The sequence below is a fragment of the Balearica regulorum genome, chromosome 1 (genome assembly GCF_011004875.1).
Source record: "Balearica regulorum gibbericeps isolate bBalReg1 chromosome 1, bBalReg1.pri, whole genome shotgun sequence".
NCBI classification, from domain to species: domain Eukaryota; kingdom Metazoa; phylum Chordata; class Aves; order Gruiformes; family Gruidae; genus Balearica; species Balearica regulorum.
In genome coordinates this window covers 81,005,692-81,025,884 of record NC_046184.1, presented here as the reverse complement: position 1 = coordinate 81,025,884, position 20,193 = coordinate 81,005,692, and the positions used below count along the sequence as shown (strand labels likewise).

General features: G+C 40.0%; 1 long non-coding RNA gene across 1 annotated transcript; it reads right to left on the bottom strand.

Annotated features, from left to right (window-relative positions):
* Nucleotides 1–5,042: 5,042 nt before the first annotated feature.
* On the bottom strand, nt 5,043–19,960 carry LOC142600086 (uncharacterized). Its single transcript, XR_012833543.1, has 3 exons — nt 19,505–19,960; nt 19,092–19,194; nt 5,043–5,074 (listed from the first exon to the last, which is right to left on the bottom strand). It is a non-coding gene; the product is annotated as an uncharacterized LOC142600086 (long non-coding RNA).
* Nucleotides 19,961–20,193: the final 233 nt, after the last annotated feature.

Here is a 20,193-nt window from a genome sequence, read left to right as displayed (position 1 = left end):
AGAAGAGACCAACACCCACCTGGCTACAACCTCCTTTCAGGTAGGTGTAGAGAGCCATAAGGTGTCCCCTCAGCTTCCTTTTCTCCAGGCTAAACAACCCCAGTTCCCTCAGCCACTCCTCATAAGACTTGTGCTCTAGACCCTTCACTAGCTTCGTTACCCTTCTTTGGACACGCTCCAGCACCTCAATGTCCTTGTTGTACTGAGGGGCCCAAAACTGAACACAGTACTTGAGGTGCAGCCCCACCCGTGCTGAGTACCGTGCTAGGGATGATCACTCCCCTCGTCCTGCTGACCACACTATTTCTGGTACAAGTCAGGATGCTGTTGGCCTTCTTGGCCACCTGGGCACACTGCTGGCTCCTATTCAGCCAACTGTCGACCAACACCCCCAGGTCCTTTTCCTCCGGGCAGCTTCCCACCCACTCTTCCCCAAGCTTGTAGCATTGCATGGGGTTGTTGTGACCCAAGGACAGGACCCAGCACTGAGCCTTGTTGAACCTCATACAGTTGGCCTTGGCCCATGGATCCAGCCTGTCCAGATCCCTCTGTAGACCCTTCCTACCCTCAAGCAGATCAACACTCCTGCACAACTTGATGTCATCTGCAATCTTACTGAGGGTGCACTTGATCCCCTTGTCCAGATTATTGATAAAGATATTAAAGAGAACTCACCCCAATACTGAGCCCTGGGGAACACCACTTGTGACCAGCTGCCAACTGGATTTAACTCCACTCACCACAAGCCTTTGGGCCCAGCCATCCAGCCAGTTTTTTACCCAGCAAAGAGGACGCCTGTCCAAGCCACAAGCAGCCAGTTTCTCCAGAATGCTGTGGGAAATGGTGTCAAAACCTTTACTAAAGTCCAGGTAAACAACATCCACAGCCTTTCCCTCATCCACTAAGTGGGTCACCTTGTCGTAGAAGGAGATCAGGTTAATCAAGCAGAACCTGCCTTTCATAAAACCATGCTGACTGGGCCTGATGACCTGGTTGTCCTGTACATGCCATGTGATGACACTCTAGATGATCTGGTCCATAAGGTGGTGTTTGGACTCCCTCATTGTCATAAGTTGGATCACACATACTTAGGTGCTTTTTCCGCACTGCAGATGAAGAGCAGTGAAAGTCTTTGCTACAAAAAATTCTCTGCTTTATCTTCTGGGCTCAAGTAGGTAACACCTTTTCACAGAAGATACCTGCCAGTAGTTCTTTTTTATGCCTCTCAGTACTGCTCTGTGTTCACTGAAAAGGCTGAAGCTCAGCAGTGGCAGACCTTTCCTAGAAAGCAAGAAAACTGAGCAGGACACTTTTCCAGCATCCTAAATTTTGCATTTGATCGTGCTCTGAACTAAGTGAAACACAAGTTCTCCACCCTTCCCCTGAGACAGGGAGTTAAATGCTTCCTTTTTGTCAAGTTTGCTAATATGTCCATATAAATCAGAGTGGGTGCCATCACCTTGAGAGAAGTATTCACTGTCCATTTCCTTTGAATTCTGACATTTTGCCCTCTGCAGTAAATGCAGTAAAGCATTATTAGTGGAAGTGGGAACTGGGCACAGTTTCCTGAGGACTCGTGAGTCTTGAAGTGCTCTGAAGTCATGCTGAACCTCAAAAAAATGTGAAAAGGGAAAGAAATAAGGGCATGAAAAAGGAAAATAAGAAATTATAAAAAGAGGATAAAGTAGGAGAATGGGAGAATATGGCTGAGAAAAGGATGAAGGGTGAGAAAAAGTGAGAAAAGGGTCAAAAAGGAAAGGGGGGAAGGAAGAAGCAAGAAAGAGCAATAAAGGAAGAAAAGTGGGAGGGGAAAAGAAAGGGAGAGGAGAGAAAAGGGAAGGAGAGAGAAAGACTGGGAAAGCAAATACATGAATAGAGCTCCAGTCAAGACAAAATGTAAATCTGCATAGCTTCAGGTCTCACCTGTTTTAATGTTTATTTTTGTGTATATCTATTTGTAGATCCTGACTGGTCTTTTCTCTAGCACACCAGTATCTTATCCTTTTAAAATCAGTACGCATACTAAGGCATTACACTTTCTGGGAATCAAAATGAACCTTAAACTCCTCATCAGTCACCAAGAAAAGGGGATTCTTCCTGCTGCAAAAACAAGATACCATTTTGATAGCAGAGCTTCTACCTAGAATACAAACAGCATGTAGGCACCTTCTTCATTTTTCCTCAATGAAGTATCATGTATGGTTTTACCAGGAAAGGCTGGTCCTAGGGAGGAGTCCTCATTTTGCCTTCCATGGTGTTGTAGAAGAAATTATTTCTTTCATCACATCTTTCTATAAAGTATTGGCTCAGAATATAACCTGCCAGAAAATTTAAAATGAGTTCTGATTAGCCCAGTACAACTAATTGCAAGCAAGGAAAGATCTCTGTATTTTTATTACACATTTACATTTTTAAATCTCACTTAAATTCTACCTTAAGCCTATTTTTGAGATTCAGTTCTTGCATGAGCCCCATTCTGACTTTCAGCATAGATATTAATTCCTTTCTCAATGCTAGCAGTTCAATTCACTGCATTTTAAATATATTATTTATAAAATGGTTTCCTTCACATATTTATCTTCATATACACATGAAAATGCACACACATTTATAACTTTAGCAAATGCTACCATCAGAGGAAATATGCATTGAGTAGTTCTTAAACGTGGCAGCAAAGCAGAGTTTCAAGAGCCATTAGTTGATGTAAAGATTAAGACTTGACAAAAGCAGAATTCAGAAGAGATGTGGCAAAAAGGAATAAATAAAATAATTCTCCCAGACTTTCATGTGGGTGGGCACCCGTGGCCAGAGGCACCCCATTTCCACCTTCTCGGAAAAAAAAAAATCTCTTCTGAAAGCAAATAAATACCTTAACAGAAATCAAGACTCAGCATGTATCCATTGACCTAGCCATGAAAACTTTAGTATTAGCATGGTTTATTAAGACTATCACATACTCTTTTTCTTTTCCTCTTAATAAAGTTTGATGGATTTTATTTTATTTGTGTTAAAAGAAGTTATAAATGACATTTCAAGAGGATTCCTAACAAATTAACCATATAAAGAAATGAGAGGATGGCAAGGATCCAGGGAAGTGAGAACTATACAGCTAAGACCTAGGATTTACTATGTCCTGCTCCTACTAATTTTCTTAGGGAACAGTGATCATACCAAAAATAAATGAAGCTATTAACTGGCATGTACTTCTGTGCTGAAATGGTCATGGCAGCATTCACTGGAATCCTATAATTCTACATTGTATTGAGAAGGTGTAAAGTAATAGTGCAGTCCTGGTATAATTATGACAATTGTGTTTCTTCAGTCAAGTATTAATTCTGAGGCTTTTCATAAGGCTTTTTTTTTTTTTTTTTTTTTTTTTTTTTTTTTTTGAAGAGTGAGTAATGTCCCAGACCATACAAATCCTCTGTCTCCATCACTCTTTAGATCAACATTTCTATTAGGACACAGGCTATATTTAGTGTATATAGTCACAGGTATCTATGAATGAACACGGGCAGACAAAGTTTTCCCCTACAATCATGCTTGCCTGGGCAAAGAACCTGAATGTAATAGAGCTACACAAAATTCTTGTGCTACGTGTTACTTGAAAGTCAGTGTTTTTCAGCTTATAGATATTTTCAAACATACCCTCGTTAAGACACCAAGTGTTAGTTGGAAATGGTTTCCTTCCCCTTGCTCACCATCTGTTATCACAGCATTTCCATAAACCTAAAACTCAGCAGACTGAGGAGTACTGCTGGAAATTTCCCTTCCCCTTGAAGTTGTAGATTTCACTCCTTGCCAGATAAAATAAAGAAAAAAAAAAAAGGCCAAAACAAAACAAAACAGCAGCTTCGGACCTCACTCTGTACATCTGGATTGAGGATATTGGCAGATACTTCATAGGGGTGCAGAGCGTGAGTAGCCTGCTATTACATTCACAACAGCTGGAATTGCAGACCCTAATTTGGAGTAATAATGTAATACCATAAAGGCAAATACTTATTTGGGTTTGGTTACAGCACTTCAGCTTTCACAACGTCTGACCCCACCCACAGAGAGGCAGTTTCATCTTACAAAAGTGCGGATAAGCCCTATTATCTGTATAATTGTGTCTTTAGACATCTGCATGGTTTACATTTCCAGATTATGTTCTGGCAATAGTCCTTCTAGACCAAGCCCTGTCCCCTTCAAAACTTATTGTCCTTCTAGACCAAGCCCTGTCCCCTGCAGCAACTTGCTTGTCAGCTCTTTTCTTAGATGGTCCACCTTCTTCTCAGACCAGCACATTTCCTTACTATCACTCCTTCTCTGTGGGCCCAAGACCCTTTTGATATTGTGCTTTGCAGCCTTCTCTGATGGCTTCCAACCTTCTGATGGCTTCCATCCCTCCGGTACTAACTCATTCCACAGTAACAGCAGACAACCAGCACGGTGACCATGTTTAACATGGAAGAGCGAACCCTGCTGATCTCACCATCACTTTCTTAACTTGCTATCACTTGCTATTTCTTAACAAGGGGTCCTTTAGCACTTGAAAAGTACCCTAATATTAAAAGCAAACAAACAAGTATCTTCTTTAAAATTTTAATAGCTCACTTAGTGGTGGTGACAGATGTCAGATTGACACCACTGGAGAAGAGAGTTTTCAGTGATGCACACACAGGTTCTGCTTAGGCACTGATAGTCCTCTTTGCCTCCTGTGCCATCCCCCAGACCTCCCCTCATGAATACAACATGGTGCTGAAGCCATCACCTGGAGAGACCACCTTGAAGAACAGTGTAATCTCCATGCCAAATTAATGCTTAGGTTCCTAGCTGACACTGCCAAGAGAGGTGCCAGTCTTGATCGTCTTTGTAATGTAGATACCTGCCACCCACTGAGAGCCAGACTGAGAGACCATCAATTCATAAATTTATTCTATTTATTTTATGACATCACATCAATTAAACTTCTATTCCGAAACCTCGGGTTGTAGCTGAAAATACCTCCAGGCAATACCTTCACATTTAAATTAAAAAAATATCTCACTTCATCTGGGTCCTTCTGTTCCTCCTTCCCCCTCATTGTAGCCTGGAAATGACATACAACAGATGAAGGAATATGGAAACAAACTTAACATCACCATTTTAGACGTTATCCCAGCAGGTGTGCATGTTTTACTTGGAATTTATGAGAAGTAGTAAATATTGCTAACTCAGCTCTGCCTGTCTTGCCGCAAACTCTTTCTGGCCAACTTACGTGTAGCATCCCATTGCCGCTGATGGCAGTGGACGTGACTATCAGAACCCACTATGGTAGACTCTGAAGAGCCAACGTTTTCTAGTATTGCCACCCAGTAATCCTTTAAAGTTGTCATAACAGCTTTTTTATTTTATCTGTTTGGATATGTATTAGCAAACAGCAGAACAAATATCTTGGTGAAGTAGTGGACTGGGCCCCTTTCTGTTCAGATGCAAATCATTTGGCCTAAATACGCAGCCTGTCACTGCTGAGTTTCGTTACTCATTTCCTGTCATTAAATTAGATGAAATTAATAAATAGAAACTGAAAGACAATCAGCCAAATTCAGCTCTCCAGTGAAACTCATCCTCAAACAAAACTATGAAAAGAGCCTCATCATTCACCATATGTGCTAAGAAGTTTTTTTGTTCATTGTGGAGATGCTCATGTATAGTGGGATTGCTTTTCCTAATCTCTTTTCTTAACCCCATTCGTCCCAGACAGGCATCCCAGTCTTAGACCTGATGATAGGAAGTACTCTGAGACAACAGGTGGGTTTTTAAATACTTGAGAAGAGAATCCAGTCACACAGCAAAAGCAAGACAAATTAATGACATTTCAATGAAACCCAGTCCTGTCCTAATGAGGCCAAAGAAGAGAAAACATTCACGAAGAGAAGCACCAAGCAGCCTACACAGTCTTCAAAGCTGGTTTTTTTCTGCAAGGGTATCCTATTCTGTGCACCCCACTAGTGCCTGTTCTTCTGAGGTGCTGACCTGGAACTGTTCCCCATATCCCTGTCTCCTCACTTTCCTCCCCAAGACTAGACCCCTTGGTTAAGCAAAGGGAGGGCATGAGAAAAGCTGAAAGAGAAATAAAGATCAGACTGCCATTGACACTTTGCCCTGACTCTGATCCTATAGTGCCTGGGCATGGTGAGACAGAGGAGACTGTTATTGTAGTGGGAGCTGGCACCAGCCCCTGTATGTAAGTTGCCTAATGCTTTCCATTATAAGATTATTGCAATCAATTTCTGAAAAACGTTAACACCTCTATTGTTTGTCTTTGAAATCTGGCAGAAGCAGGGACTGCCTTAGGGCCAGTGTCATGCCTTTTGCTGGTACTGTTAATAAATTCAGATTTGGACAGGTAATAGGGGTGTTGAAAATCACCATTATTTTTACTGTATTTTCCAGAGCCCGGAGTTATTTTGGCAACTAGCTAAAATTCCCAGAGATTTGATGCTTCTGCCTCCATGCTGCACCTACAACAACTCCACGGATGGCTGTCTTAGGCTGGTACAGACAAAACGGCTCTGCCAGCCCACCAAGGGGACTCAGTCTGACAGGCGCAGGCTTACAAAGGCCAGCGTGGGGACATGGTGTGGCAGCAGCTACAATAGGGAACAAGGAAGAAAGAACAAGTCGTTAGGATGAGAGATCCGGAGTGTTGGAGCAGTCGATGAAGAAAAGAGATCGAAATGAAAGGAAGAGGGAGGCTTATGGGCAAAGATATGATGAAGACATCACTTCAAAGGAAAACTAACTCAAAGAAATAGAACTCGCTGTACCTCTCCCTCAAATGTCCAGTTCACGCAGGGAAAGACCTTTTTTAAATGAACTGAATAACCTATTTCTGTTTGATGACACTCAGTCAGAAATTGCTTGTGTTGTTATGCCTGGAGGTCAAATTTCAATGGAGAATGATAAATGACTGTTAGAGCATTTTTGTTGTGTTTATTAATTAAAAGCCCCCAACTAATATGAAATTACATACACAATGATAGCAGGATGTTATTTTTGTTGCCATCTGAGAGCTTCCAAAGGTAGAGAAACAACAAATTTACAATTGCCTTGTGTAAAACTATGTATTGCAGACCTTAGTGACAGGAAAACATTTATATTTTCTCATAGAAACCCTGTGTCAATCTGGAAAACAAGTTATCTCCTAGTCACCCTGAGGAGGTAGCAACTTGAACCTAATACAGCAAATGAATTTGGACCTAATACACCAAATGCTGACCAAAATTAAAAAAAAAAAAAAAAAATAAAAAAGAAGGAAAGAAAATAAAAGAAACTAGATTAAGGAAATACAGCATATCTCCTTAAGTCACATATGTGGCCGTGGTTCCCTTAATTGGTTTACTTTTTTGTGCTTACATGCTTAACGGTAGGTCCCAGAGAGCAGCAGAGTGATGGGGAGGAAGAGGGGAGCACAAGGTTACTAGAAAGCAGTGCGCTGTGAGGCGATCGTATCACTGATGGAAGGTGGAGGCAGTGGCAAACCCTCAAGACGTCATGAACTAGGCATAACGCCTACGCTTAAGAAAATGGGAAGCAAGTTTGAAACCTGGTCTGCTCTGAACCAGGCAGAGCTGCTGCTTTTAGCTCAATTAGTTCTGTAGCTGAGCATCCTCGCACAGCCCTGGGGACCCACATCCTCCTTCAGCCCCCAGGCAGTTTTCTAGCCTTTGTCTTCCCAACGTTTGAACAAGCACTGCGGTTGTGCTTAGCGTGCTCCCAGGACCAGCACTCTGGCACACACTGCTTGTCTGCTACTGTCTTCAAGATTCGGGAGCTCTAAGACTTCGATTGTATGTTTCCAACTGCAGAGTCAGTTACGGAGTTGTTACAACATAAGTTATAGTAATTGAGTGCTACATCTGGCTTAGCAAAGATTTCTAGATATGATGATAGCCTGCAGTAAGATTTTGCAGTTGTTCAGCAGGGGTTGAACACAAAGCATTCCAACAAGGCAGAAGTAACAGTGGCCTGCTTTGGCAGGGGAGGGGAAAATCTCTATTCCTATGGTTTCCATGTCATCTCTAGACCCATTTTCATAAAAATCTCAAACTCAGCATGCTGTGTAAGCACAGATTCAAACAAATCTTGTGAGGCCTTCTGAACGTCCTTGGTCTATCTAACAAAAGGAAGAACTCTCAAAATAAGAGTGTGGAAACTAACAATTCCCATTCCCTCTGAGACTATTAGGATTACCTCTGGGATTCCTGTTTACTCATTTCCTAGCAGTGCTTACATATTAATTATTTCAAGGCAATGTTCCAAACTTTTTTCCCCAAGGGGCCATGTTAATATAACCTTCCTGAATTACTCTTATAGTCAATATACGCCAAACAAAGACTGCACAAAGATTTGATAATGTAGAGGTAAGCTCTTTTGCTATATAAAATTCCACAGTGTTTGTAAGTAGACTAAGCAAAGATAATGTCCATGTCCCACTCAAACTTCTCTTGAGATACTGCATTTTAATTGCACTTCAACTTCTGATGGGTGTTATATTCTTTTTCTGCATGTACGTTCCTGAAATATTACTGAGTACTGCCATGCAATGTTGAAGTGCTTTTCTATGCCGTCCCATTTTAACAATGAGTAAAGTTATAGTATCAGAGACAGAGCCATCAAAGCTAATGGAAGTCATTCCTTGGTCTTTAAATCAAATTCATGTTAAGATCTGCAAGTTATATTTAAATCTGCACAGTATTTTGAAAGTTTCTGGAAGAAGGGTGTTCTGGAAAGAGGAAAAATCATTGTAAGGTGTAGCTGTTCCTACAGGATAAAGGATTCTTCAAGAGTAGAATGTATAATGTAATTCTTATAGACTTGTGTACCACAAAATAAAAGAAACCCCAAACCCACAAAATCCAAAAATAAAAAACCTTCCAAACCCACCAAATCCAAAAGCAAAAGAATCCATTTTGTAAAGTACATGTTAATCACAGTTTTACAACATAACAAAGCAGTAGTTTTTATAATTTTAAATTAATTATTTCCATTTAGCAGTCAGAGCTTAGTGGGAGAACTGAATCAGTTATGACATGGAAATAATGCTCAAACAAATATACTTAATTTTCGGGAAAAGGCTTGTTCATCTCTGCATTAAATGTAGAATGATTAATACTTCAGCTATTGTTTTAATACCTAAAGGGTAACAGCTAGTATTTTCCCATTGAGCTTTAGTACTGACTCAGCGTGCGGTTATATGAGGTGTTCCTCTTTGGATGTGTCAACTGAAAAGGGAGCCTATTGCAATTGCAGTGCAACTCTGAAGTCAGAGTAAATGCAAAAAGGCACGTAGTCAGAACCTGGTGATGATGGTAAAAATTTATATATTTTTTTTTCTGTCAGTCTACCTTCCCATTAAATATCAGTTTTGTTTTAAGATTTTATTATTTTATCATACATTACAGCCACACCTGTTAATCTTCTCACGCACCAGTACTATAGACTGCTAGGTGTGTGGTATACTGGGAGAAACCAGGAAAACTTCGCAATGAATGCTTTCTAGGTGCAGACGTGCAGTTTACAGAAGTACAGTTTAGCATTTTGGATGGTAAAAGCTAAAGTTCATTTAAAGTGGATTTACTGAGAGAAAGGAGGGAAAGGGAAAGGACTTTCAGCTCCCTCCAGTACACATTGGTTGCTGTGGTAAATGTTTCCCTACCACAAGATGCAGTCCCAGACATGAGGTTTTATAACCCCTTGCCAATCCTTTCTCACTAACCAGATCAGTCCCAAGTCCTCTCCTTCTATACACATTTTTAATCTTGGATTTTCAGTTGTTTTAAATTTTCCCAAAATTGTTCACTTTGGGATGAAGCACCCTGTGCCCACTTTCTACCAGAAAGCAATTAGCTTAGTTTTAGACTGAGGAAATCTCACATATGTATATCTACACTCTAAACTCACACACTTCCCATATGTTTCAAGTAGTCTTGTACTCGCATAGCTAAAAATCACAGCCAAAGCTGTAACTTTTGCATGTGGATACATGTAAAGATTCAGGCATCTCCTACTGACATGAATATTGCTACAAATTTCATGGGACTATTCAAAGTAAATGGTGTAACTGATATGCACTCTAATGAGCCAGAAGCTAGGAATAAAAGAATATCCTGAATTAAGAAAAAAAAATTAACTAAAAAGAGACAGGAGAGAGAACGAGTGTAGTCCAGGGCTGTAAGGCACTCATCACCAAACCACAACTCTGTTGAGCAATATGTGAAATTATCTCAGGTTCTCAAAAGCAGAGTTTTGCATTAATATAAACACTATACCTCAGCTGTTTACCTCAAAGAGGGTCTCCCTAGACAGAAGAGCTTCCTGTTACTCCCCAGACTTACTGCTGTTTGTGGATAGATAGGCCTACATATACATACATATATAATGTATATATGTATATAAGTATAGACATATGTACACATATGCATATGTATACTTTATAAATGTAAAATACATATTAAACATATTTTTTCTGTTACATATAAAGCCCAACCTATCTAGACACATCTATATGTATATATGAATAATCACATTTTCTTTTCATATATATTGGTTCCATAAATTCAGAGGATTAAGACTGAGCAACCTGAAGTATAGCACTTCATTCCATGCCCAGATCTTTCTGTGATAAGTGGGCTCCTAAAGAAAGTTGAGATTTTCCCCAGCAAGAGACAGCTTAAAATGCTGAATATGGCTTTTTTCCTCCAGCCAGACCACAAAACCCTTTCTCAAGAAAGAATGACCTCATATCTTATTAACCCAAGCACAAAGTGAATGAGCTCACACACACACTAGCGCACACACGCGCGCGCACACACACACACACTCACATACTAGCACACAGATGCACATGCAACCAAACAGCCAAGCAAAAGCTGAGAGACAGACTTTTAGGAACGGAACTTCCAAGGAAAGGTAACTAAATATAGATTTTGGAATCTAAATTATTTTGTAAAGGTAATGCCTCATAATGGTTCTTCAAGACCTTTGAAAATTTCATAAAGAATTTGCAGACTTATTTTATACTTTCTCTTTTTCCCTCTCTCTTACTTGAACCTAGAAGACCAATAAATAAAAAATCGATAGCTGTCATCTCTTTAGGTTGCTTAGAGGGGAAACATAATTTGATTTTTTCTTTATAATTACTCCAGTAGGACAGAATACATGAAAAACATTCAGGACAAGAAGCACTAAAGCTGCAGAACAACAGTGCGTAGCTGGACATTATCATGGAAATTAAATACTATAAATGTGTAAGGAAAAAGTAATCTGAGTTCTGCATATTCTTACATGGTATGTTTGCACTGTTTTGAATAATCTCATCATTCTGATCGTCCTTTGTTAATAATGATACGGTAGAGGTAGAAAAGATACAGAACATAACTATGCTGAGAAAAACAACTTGAATTAAGGAAAGGCTTGCACAGGAAGAGAAATGAAATGGACTACAACTTCCCTGCTGGAAAAAGAGATGACAGAGAGGAAATATAATAGGGTCTACAAAATTATGAATGGCAACAAGAAGATGAGCAGAAAATGACTATTCCCTATTTCTCATAACATTCAAAATTAGGGAGAATTCAGTTCCCTCCGCATTAAAAACAAACAAAAGGAAGTATTTTTTCTCACAACATAGTAATTAAACTGTGGAAGTCCACCACAAGATGTTGTGGAGGCCAGCTCTGTAACCGAGGTCAGAAAAGGTTTTAGTAAAACTCAGGAAGAGTAAGTCTATTCGTGGCTATTCAAAATGATGGTACAAATGCATCCTCCAGTCACCCTCTAAATCAATGATTACTGAGAGATGGGAGAATTTAACTGGAGATGATTCACTTTGTATTAGCCTGTGTGTCTGCTGCTGGCCCCTGCCACAAGCAATCCAATGGGCTAGCTGCACCTTGATTCTGACCTAATATGGCTATTCTTATCCTCTCTGAAACCTTAGATACCGATGTCTGTATAAGTGTAGGTCCTATGAAATAATACACATAAACAGAGAACTATGGTATCTTCCTTTTATTTTCATTGCAATGTAATATGCTCAAATTAATGAAGAGACGAAGCTACCAACCACATTAACATGAATCAGCAAACGACTTCCAAACACCTGATAGGGGGTCATTTTTCCCCTTAATCTCCATGTAGTTCCACATTTTTCTTACTTCTGGTATGTGTGCAAGTTTTAACGTGTGATTTCTGGTTTAAAAAGGACTACTCTCAGGCTTAATGCCAAGCATATTCTTAGGCCGGTTTGTATCCTTGATTTCATAACTGTAACATCATCAGAGAGTTGGCTCCTTTATAAAATTAACAAATATATAGTATAGATTGATGCAGGGCATTGTGTGTCCTCAGTGTTCATTGAAGAGGCCAACGCTGTCCGAGGCCAGGCATGCACTAGAAGTTTTCCATGTAGTCCTGCAATGCCTCTCAACCCTGACATAGGTTCCAGCCCTCTTAGTATTTTAGCTCCTGTTGTGCTTGGTTCTGAACCAGAAAAGCTCAGCAGCCTTTCCTTAACTTAAGCACTTGGGTAGTCTCTGTGAAGTCAGTTTGGCTATTTGTACTTCCTACGTGCTTTGTTTTCTCATAGGTCTAGAGCACAAATCTGGCTTTCAGCAACTTGCTGTTCCACTTCTCTGGACTACTTCAAAGTATGGATTATGTAGCAGCTGTATCTTTATTATTCATTAGGTATCAAGATGAAGAAACCAAACTCATGTCAACTTATGCAGGATGTTAGCCCAACTCTCATGAGATGAAAAGTCAGTCAGGGCATAACTAAAAGGGCACTGTCCCAAATTCATAATTTATTCCTAACAAATCCTACTGCAGTTTTCTTAGGATTGCCATAAATTTTCAAGGATCAACATTACTTCTGGAGTGCAGACTACCTAAGCAAGGATGTTATACGAAAACTGGAAGGGATAAGTGGTAATTTTTAAATTGATTTCCTTTGAACTTCTGCAAGCATATTATTCTGTTTACATTCTTCCTATTTGCATTGTTATATGAAATGTTGGTGAGTTTTCTGCCAGCCTGTAATCCATAGTAGCTGCTCATATTTAAAACATGTCACACTCCTGACACGTTGGGAAATTTCACAGCCCAGTATAATATTTGGCTTTCAAATTTTTGTTTTGCAACAAGAGGACCAACAGTCTAGATCGGCAAAAGCGACTTTGGTTATTAGAGTTCGGACATGAACTTGGCTTGCTAATGCCAGAGAAATACAAGCGACTCCTTTCATGCTCTTAATGAAATCATTAATTATGTCAGCAGCTCAAACGATACATCTCCAAACACTTTACATTACTTTGCAAATGAGTAGTCACATAGAAGTCTTACAAAAAATATTCTTAAATTCTAATCATAAATAGATTTCTGGCTGCAGGGATTTGTAGAGTCATTTTCTGTCATCCTCTTCTGCTGGCATACTGTGACTGAAGATTCTGTTATTGCTTGTGGGGGGAAAAAAAAAAGTAAACTAAACAATATATTTATATACCGTTGCCTTGTTGTGACCTAAATGAACTTCCTGAGCCTGAAAATTTGCCATGCTTCTGATTAGCAAGGAAACCATCTCAACAGACTTCTTTCTTTTTAGCTAAGCATTTACTGTACATGTGACCCTTGCTATATTTCCTATGATTACTAAATAGCTTGTTCTGATTAAATAATCAACTTGTTGACAATACTATAAATAATAATTAAATTATTTAACTTTCTTGATTTAAGTATGCATAGCTTCCTCTTTTAAAATAACCTCCATTACAGAAATGAGCTTTTATATACGATAAATAAAAACAGATTTCAAACCTTAAAATCAAAAGTGGTCTTGGGAAAAACTGTTTCTAATCACAGAGCTAGAATAATGCTGTCTGTGCTTTACTCTGTAGTACACTTAGAGAGACAGAGAACTTGTGAAATAAAGCAAGGACTGACATTCAGAGTGTTTTTCTACTCTTTCGTGTAAAATATATGATCTAATTCTTTATTCCAAGAAGGCCAACTCCACTGTTACTGTTTGTATCAGTAAACAGTCATTCGTTGCCTTTCCCACATCACCGGAAGATGGAGTTTATCTGTTCTGTGATGGTATAAAAAGAATTTAAAAAATGTAGTAGCATGACAAATAAAGCAAAATAAACAAAATGATATAAATAAATCGAAATTAATACATTTTGTTACCAAGTCTGTCATTATGTTTATGGCCAAGCACTGTATTCACAGGCCCTGTCACAACATAATGAAACTTATAATGAAACTTCTGCAAAAGAGGCTGGAAAAAAACCAAAACTCCAGTATTTCTTCACACAGCAGTGTTTTCAGGGAACTCTGTACATGGAATTTTTGGACTTAAAGGTACGATTACATAATTTATAAACTGCTTTCCAGCAAGACCCTGGAAATAATGACAGAAATGCAGAAAAATTTCAGATATGTCTCCTGGCCAATATTCTTAGGGAACCTTCCTGTACAGAGGATAGATTAAGCAATCAGCTTTAACTAGGATTTGAGAGAATGGTTTCAGGTCAGTTAACTGGCTGGCTTAGTTTGGCTCTTTGGAGCAACTTGAAAGGCTCAGTATCTTCCATATGAATTACTTCAGGAGGTAATGTAAAACTTAGGATGTTTCTAAAATAGCTGTGATAGCAGAGGGGTATAATCAAACTGTACACAAAAATAAATAAGCCAGGATAGAAAAGCTTGGGGACCAGACTATAAACCAACTGTAGGGCACGAACTTATTACACAAGTGAGGCATCCACAAAGGACAAAGATGGACCTGAGGAATTAAAAAAAGAGAGAGAAAAGACATACATTTCATACTAAGGTAAAAGTTCAGGAACAGGAAGACTGAAATATGCTATGTTGTAACCCAGCTGAAGTTGTTTGAAGTTCATTATAAGAATTACAGTATACAAGCAAAATTACATACCTGTGAACTTTGCACTTGGCAAAATATTCCTGTCCTACACTAGTGTGACGAAATAAGACAGAGAAAGCCACAGCATTGTTTTAAACATGCTGTAGTGCTTCCCATCTTTAAACAACCCATACTTGACAACATTCCCATTTTCTTTCTCCTCTCAAAAGAGGCATGCCTTTTGCAACACCAAAAAAACCCTAGAATCCTTCTCACTAATACTATTCACAGCTGTCTCTAGTTTGACTTCTAGCCTCTTCTTTTGACTAATGCAGCTCTCAGATAAGTTTCCAACCTCTTTCACTTGGCTAAGTCCCAGATCTCCTCCTCTATCTACATCCTCATAAACTGTTCAGTTCTTCTGTTCAGCAGCACCCTGTTTAAATTCCACGTTGCACTGGGGCATTTTGTTTCATTACGTTTCTTTACTTGGCCATTTAGAGCTTTATCCAGATGCTCTCTCCTCTTTTTACCCCTTCCCTTTCTTTGGGCTTTACACTGTGCTGTCATTGAATCCTTCCTTCATGGTTACTATGTGTTTGTGTTACCATAACAGCTAAGAGCTCAACTATGGACCAAGACCCACAGTATCAGGCCTCCCTAAACACAGAAACTTTATTCACTCTCGCACTATCTTTAGGATGATGACACATGAAATTGCCTCCATCCAATTCCATCTTTTATTCCATCTGTCACTTGTATAGGCTTGAGCTTAATCTAAACATAGTTGAGATCTCAGCTGAGCTCTTCTCCAAACCCAGACTCTTTTTTCACTATTTCTCCCTGTTGATAACAGTCTTATCAAACATGCAGTCCCTCAGGTCCGTGGTTATGGATTTTGATTTGGTGGTTGGTTTGTGGGGGTTTTTTCGAGGCATTTTGATGCTTCTAACACTTGGCAAGCTGTTCACCACCTGGTCTGCTCAAAGAGTTGTTCAAATCATCCTCTTTGCTAGTTATTTCAGTCCTACAATTTATACCATTCATGGCCTTCTTCCTCCCCGCTTCTTCCGTAGAATGAACAACAACAACAACAAACAAACAGAGCAAAACACGCCTCCACCTTTATCCCTCTCTTTAAATCCTTTCACAACTAAACTGCACCTTACATGGCTGTTCAGTTCTTGCCGTATTCCCATCTTTATTAGCACTGCCAGCTTTCCCTGCCTGTTCATGCACATCTGCCTTGCATCCCCCTGTGCTCTCTCTCCCTGTGTCCCTTATGCCATTGAGCCATTTCCTTACACACCTTTAAATTCCACCCAAAGCTTTACTTCTGCCTTCATGTCTAGCAGTTACTGCCTTATAGACAGTGGGCTGGACTGATACAAAGCTGACTGCAATGGATTTGGGTTTATTGCTGTCATCTCATTTGTCCTCTCCCTATTTGCTTGTTTCCCTGTTGCAATTCGTCCTTAAACCAGATTGTTAAGCAGAAGTTATTTTTATACCACAGGGTGGTATAGCACCAAACAGAGCAGAGCCCTTATGCTCATTTGCAGCCTGTGGATGCTATCTACTGTGCAAAAGCTCTGTAGAACATACACGGGATCTTGGAGGCCCCAGTGCTTGGCAAAACTTAACAAGGCTGTCTTAGTTCAGCTTTTGTGCGTTTATGGAAAAAGGCCTTAAAATTTAACAAAGACACTGTTTTGTGCATTCTTACATGCACATTTTTTCTTTCTTTCTTTTTTTTTTTTTTCCAGTAAATGCATTTTGAGACATAAGAAGTAAACAGCTTACACAAGCCTGGGCCTGAAGCTGAGCACCTGCAACTTAAATAAGATCATCATTGTTTGAGTAGGGTTTAAATAATTTAGTACAAATTGGCTTTCCTATAGGTGTTGACAAGCACATCATCACTACTTACTAATGAGTACAGGATTCCAGAGGACTGCACAGATATCACACTCCTCCTCAGACTGCGCATGTGTCCCTCCAAACAAAGTATTTCACAAACAAGCACCTGGAGACCTTGATTAAAAAACACCTGCTCTGAAGCTGTTGGGAGGACAGATTGCACAGTGTGCAGATGGCCTTCACGGCATAGGTTGCTGATATTTCTGATATCCGTAGTCACTGAAATAGTTTGTTTCCCTTCCTCCCACACACAGAGCTGACCCCTTACGCTTTACGAAAGGAGTTTATGAATGTGACCTCAAAGAGGTGGTTGAGGGAGAGTCTGACACGGTCTGACAGCGACTGCAACTGTAGAAAAGATGAGTCTAACAAACCCTGCCTTTGTGACAGGACAGGCTGTTGTTATCACTGATTACCTTTTGGCCTGATATTGCAAAAATAGTGATATTTGGTGAAAAGAGGATAAAGGCATCCCAGGGGTAATTAGTGATAAGCAACCACCTGATAAGCCTCACCATCTGTTGCACAATTTTTCCCTATTCATGGCCGTGACTCCGTGGATAGTTAACGAAAAACCATACAGATTTAATCAGGTCTGACATTTCCCCTTGAGTCCTGCAAGCTCTTTCTCTCCATACAAATGGGATCCATCAATTTTAATTTCAGTTTTTCTGTTGTACTGGTCCTGACACAAGGTTCTTATAGGAGTTTCAGTACTGTGCTTTCAAAGATGAACAATAGTAAAGTGAGGAAAAGTTCTGTCAGGTCTGGGCACATGTGAGGAATTTCTGCAATGACTAGGGTGTGAGAGGGTCTCTGAAAAGGACTGGAATAGCCGCATGCCCTGAATGACTTAACGCTTTGTGGGAAGCCCAAGAGCCTTTTCTGTCTGTGTGCATGCATAATTTCAAAACTGATACATCACTCAGGGCTGGAAGCGAGAAGCTTGTCACATTCCCATGCTCAATGACTGGCCCTTTCCAGAAAGCAACATCAAGCAGGCACCTTGTGGTTCCTTCAGACATGCTTGTCATACTGCAGGGGCAAGGCTTATTCAGGAGGTACAGTTAGCTGGGCAGCAAGTGCAATACTCCAACAGAACAAAGATGGGAAAACCACTTAAAGATTTTCTTTCTAACCTGGTAATATGCAAAGCAATTGTGAAATTGAAATATTTCCAATAAAATAGAAGCCAACCCCTTGCTGCTGCTCTGATCTACAGGTTGAAGTGATGAGTACAGCCTCCCTTTGTCAAGGTTGCGTATTACAACCTCAGATCTCAGTCCTGCCAGCATAGCAACCTACAGCTCCTTCCTAGAGCTGTCCTCAGCCCGCACTAAGTTTAGCTTGCTTTGTTTTTACATGCGCTATGACTACAGAGGCCACCCCTGAGTCATATGGGCTGCTCTCAGAAAACTCTCCCATGTGTCATTCCATCATTTGCCAGCTCAAGAACCTGTATAAGACTCAAGTCACCTCAAGGGCTTGGAAGATGGAGTGATTTGAATACGGGCAGCAGAACCCAGAAACTCTGACTGTCACTGTCCAGCCCTGCTCAGAGCCAAAATTCTAACTACTTTTTGATTTTTAGCAGAAAATTAGACCTTGCCATTTTGGCTTGCTGAAGCCAAATACTGCTTTACCAACTTTTTGGCACCTTTACACTTCCACCTCCCACAGCCACTGAAATTGCTTCAAGCATTTGGGAGAAATAAAGTAGTCGATATTCCTAAGAAACAAAAAAACAGCTTTTAGAGAGCACCATTGATAGGTCAGACCAAATACACAGAGTATTGTATCTGTTTTTGAGAGATGAAATCTGGAGACAAAGGAGCAACTAACTTAATCTCAGTGTTAGATAAGGTGTTAGAACGATATAAGAAACAGTTTAATCGTCTTGGGATAAACAAATAACAGCAAATACATAACTTTTATAGTTGATCCTTATTTATTTCTTCAGGTTAATTGAATTTCACTTTTGATAAGCTAGTAAATTTAGAACCCTAACTTGCAAGGGTTAATTGAAGCTCCCCTAAAAATGTGCTTGCTCACATCTCCTGCTGTCCAAGCTGATTATGCAGTGTGTCACGGGCAACTCTACGGGCTACATTTCACTATGCATGGCCTGCTTAAGGCAAGTTAAGTGGTCAGTCCACTTTTTGCTTATTACAGCTTAGGCTTCGCACCGTATGGGACATCTTGTCTGAAAGAGTAACCACACTGCGAGATCAAAGAACATTCAAAACTTGGAGAAGGCATGGCCATGTAAGATGCTTACCACCATCCAAATAAAGCAAATGAAGAGAATCAGTTTGGCTTCAGTGAGAGCTGGATCAGATCCCATGACTTCTGGGAAAAGCTTAAAGATGCAGTTTGTTCCACTGGAAATTAAGGATATGAAAATGGATATTCAATGTGGTATGAAAGGAGATAATGCAAGATCATTCTACTTGTATAAGAACAAAGGAAGGAGCAAAGCACATCTGAGCCAAAGCAGAGGATGCACATAACAGTTCCAGTCATCTCTATGTTTTAAAATAAACAGCAAGATCAAGCAAAGTCCCTGGAAGGCAGACTGGAGAGTACAAAAATAATTTGGTTAATAAAATCCAAAATGCATAAAACAAAGATATGTATTTAAGAAATGCTAGCAAAGAAAGGCTATGCTCATGGTAGAGCACGTTACAGTACTTTGCTGTGCAAATTCACAGGCATGACTTCAAGTTTCACAAAACCGAGTTATTTTCTTCAGCTGAGGTGTGGAAAGGCAGCCTGTCTTCTGAGCTGGGAAGTCAAATGAGGCTAGATATGTTCTCTTGTGTTCCATTTGCTAAAGAAATAAGAAAAAAAAAATCAAACAAAACTATATCTAAGTAGAGCATACTTTAACCGTACTAGCCCCATGTGCCCATGAGGCAGGACAGAGTCCTCCTTTTTTTCGAAATCATCTGCAAACCTAAAGTTAACGAAAGTATGCCTTAACCACACTAGCCCTGTACACCATTGGAGAAGGAAACTTCTTTATTTCCTAGCACACCACTTCTTTTTACAGCTTGCTATCCTCTTCCATTGCTGTGTGATGTCAGTCTGGACTTTTCCTTGTTTAACCAAAAATCCCCGGCTGCTCAGCATAACTGTTAGATGGGAATTTTTCCTTAACTAAACATTCATTTTTCACCCATTGGAAAATATCAATTCATCACAAAAGTCATCGGAAAGGTTTTTAGGTCTGGGGTGGAACTGAGAGAAGCCAACAGTCCAGGGATTAGGGCTCTGAATCAGAAAAGGGAAGGACTTGAACTCTGGTGTCCCACATCCCAGATGAGCACACTAACCACTAAGCTATTCCAAGGCAGGAGGTGAGTCTGTCTCCTCTCAGA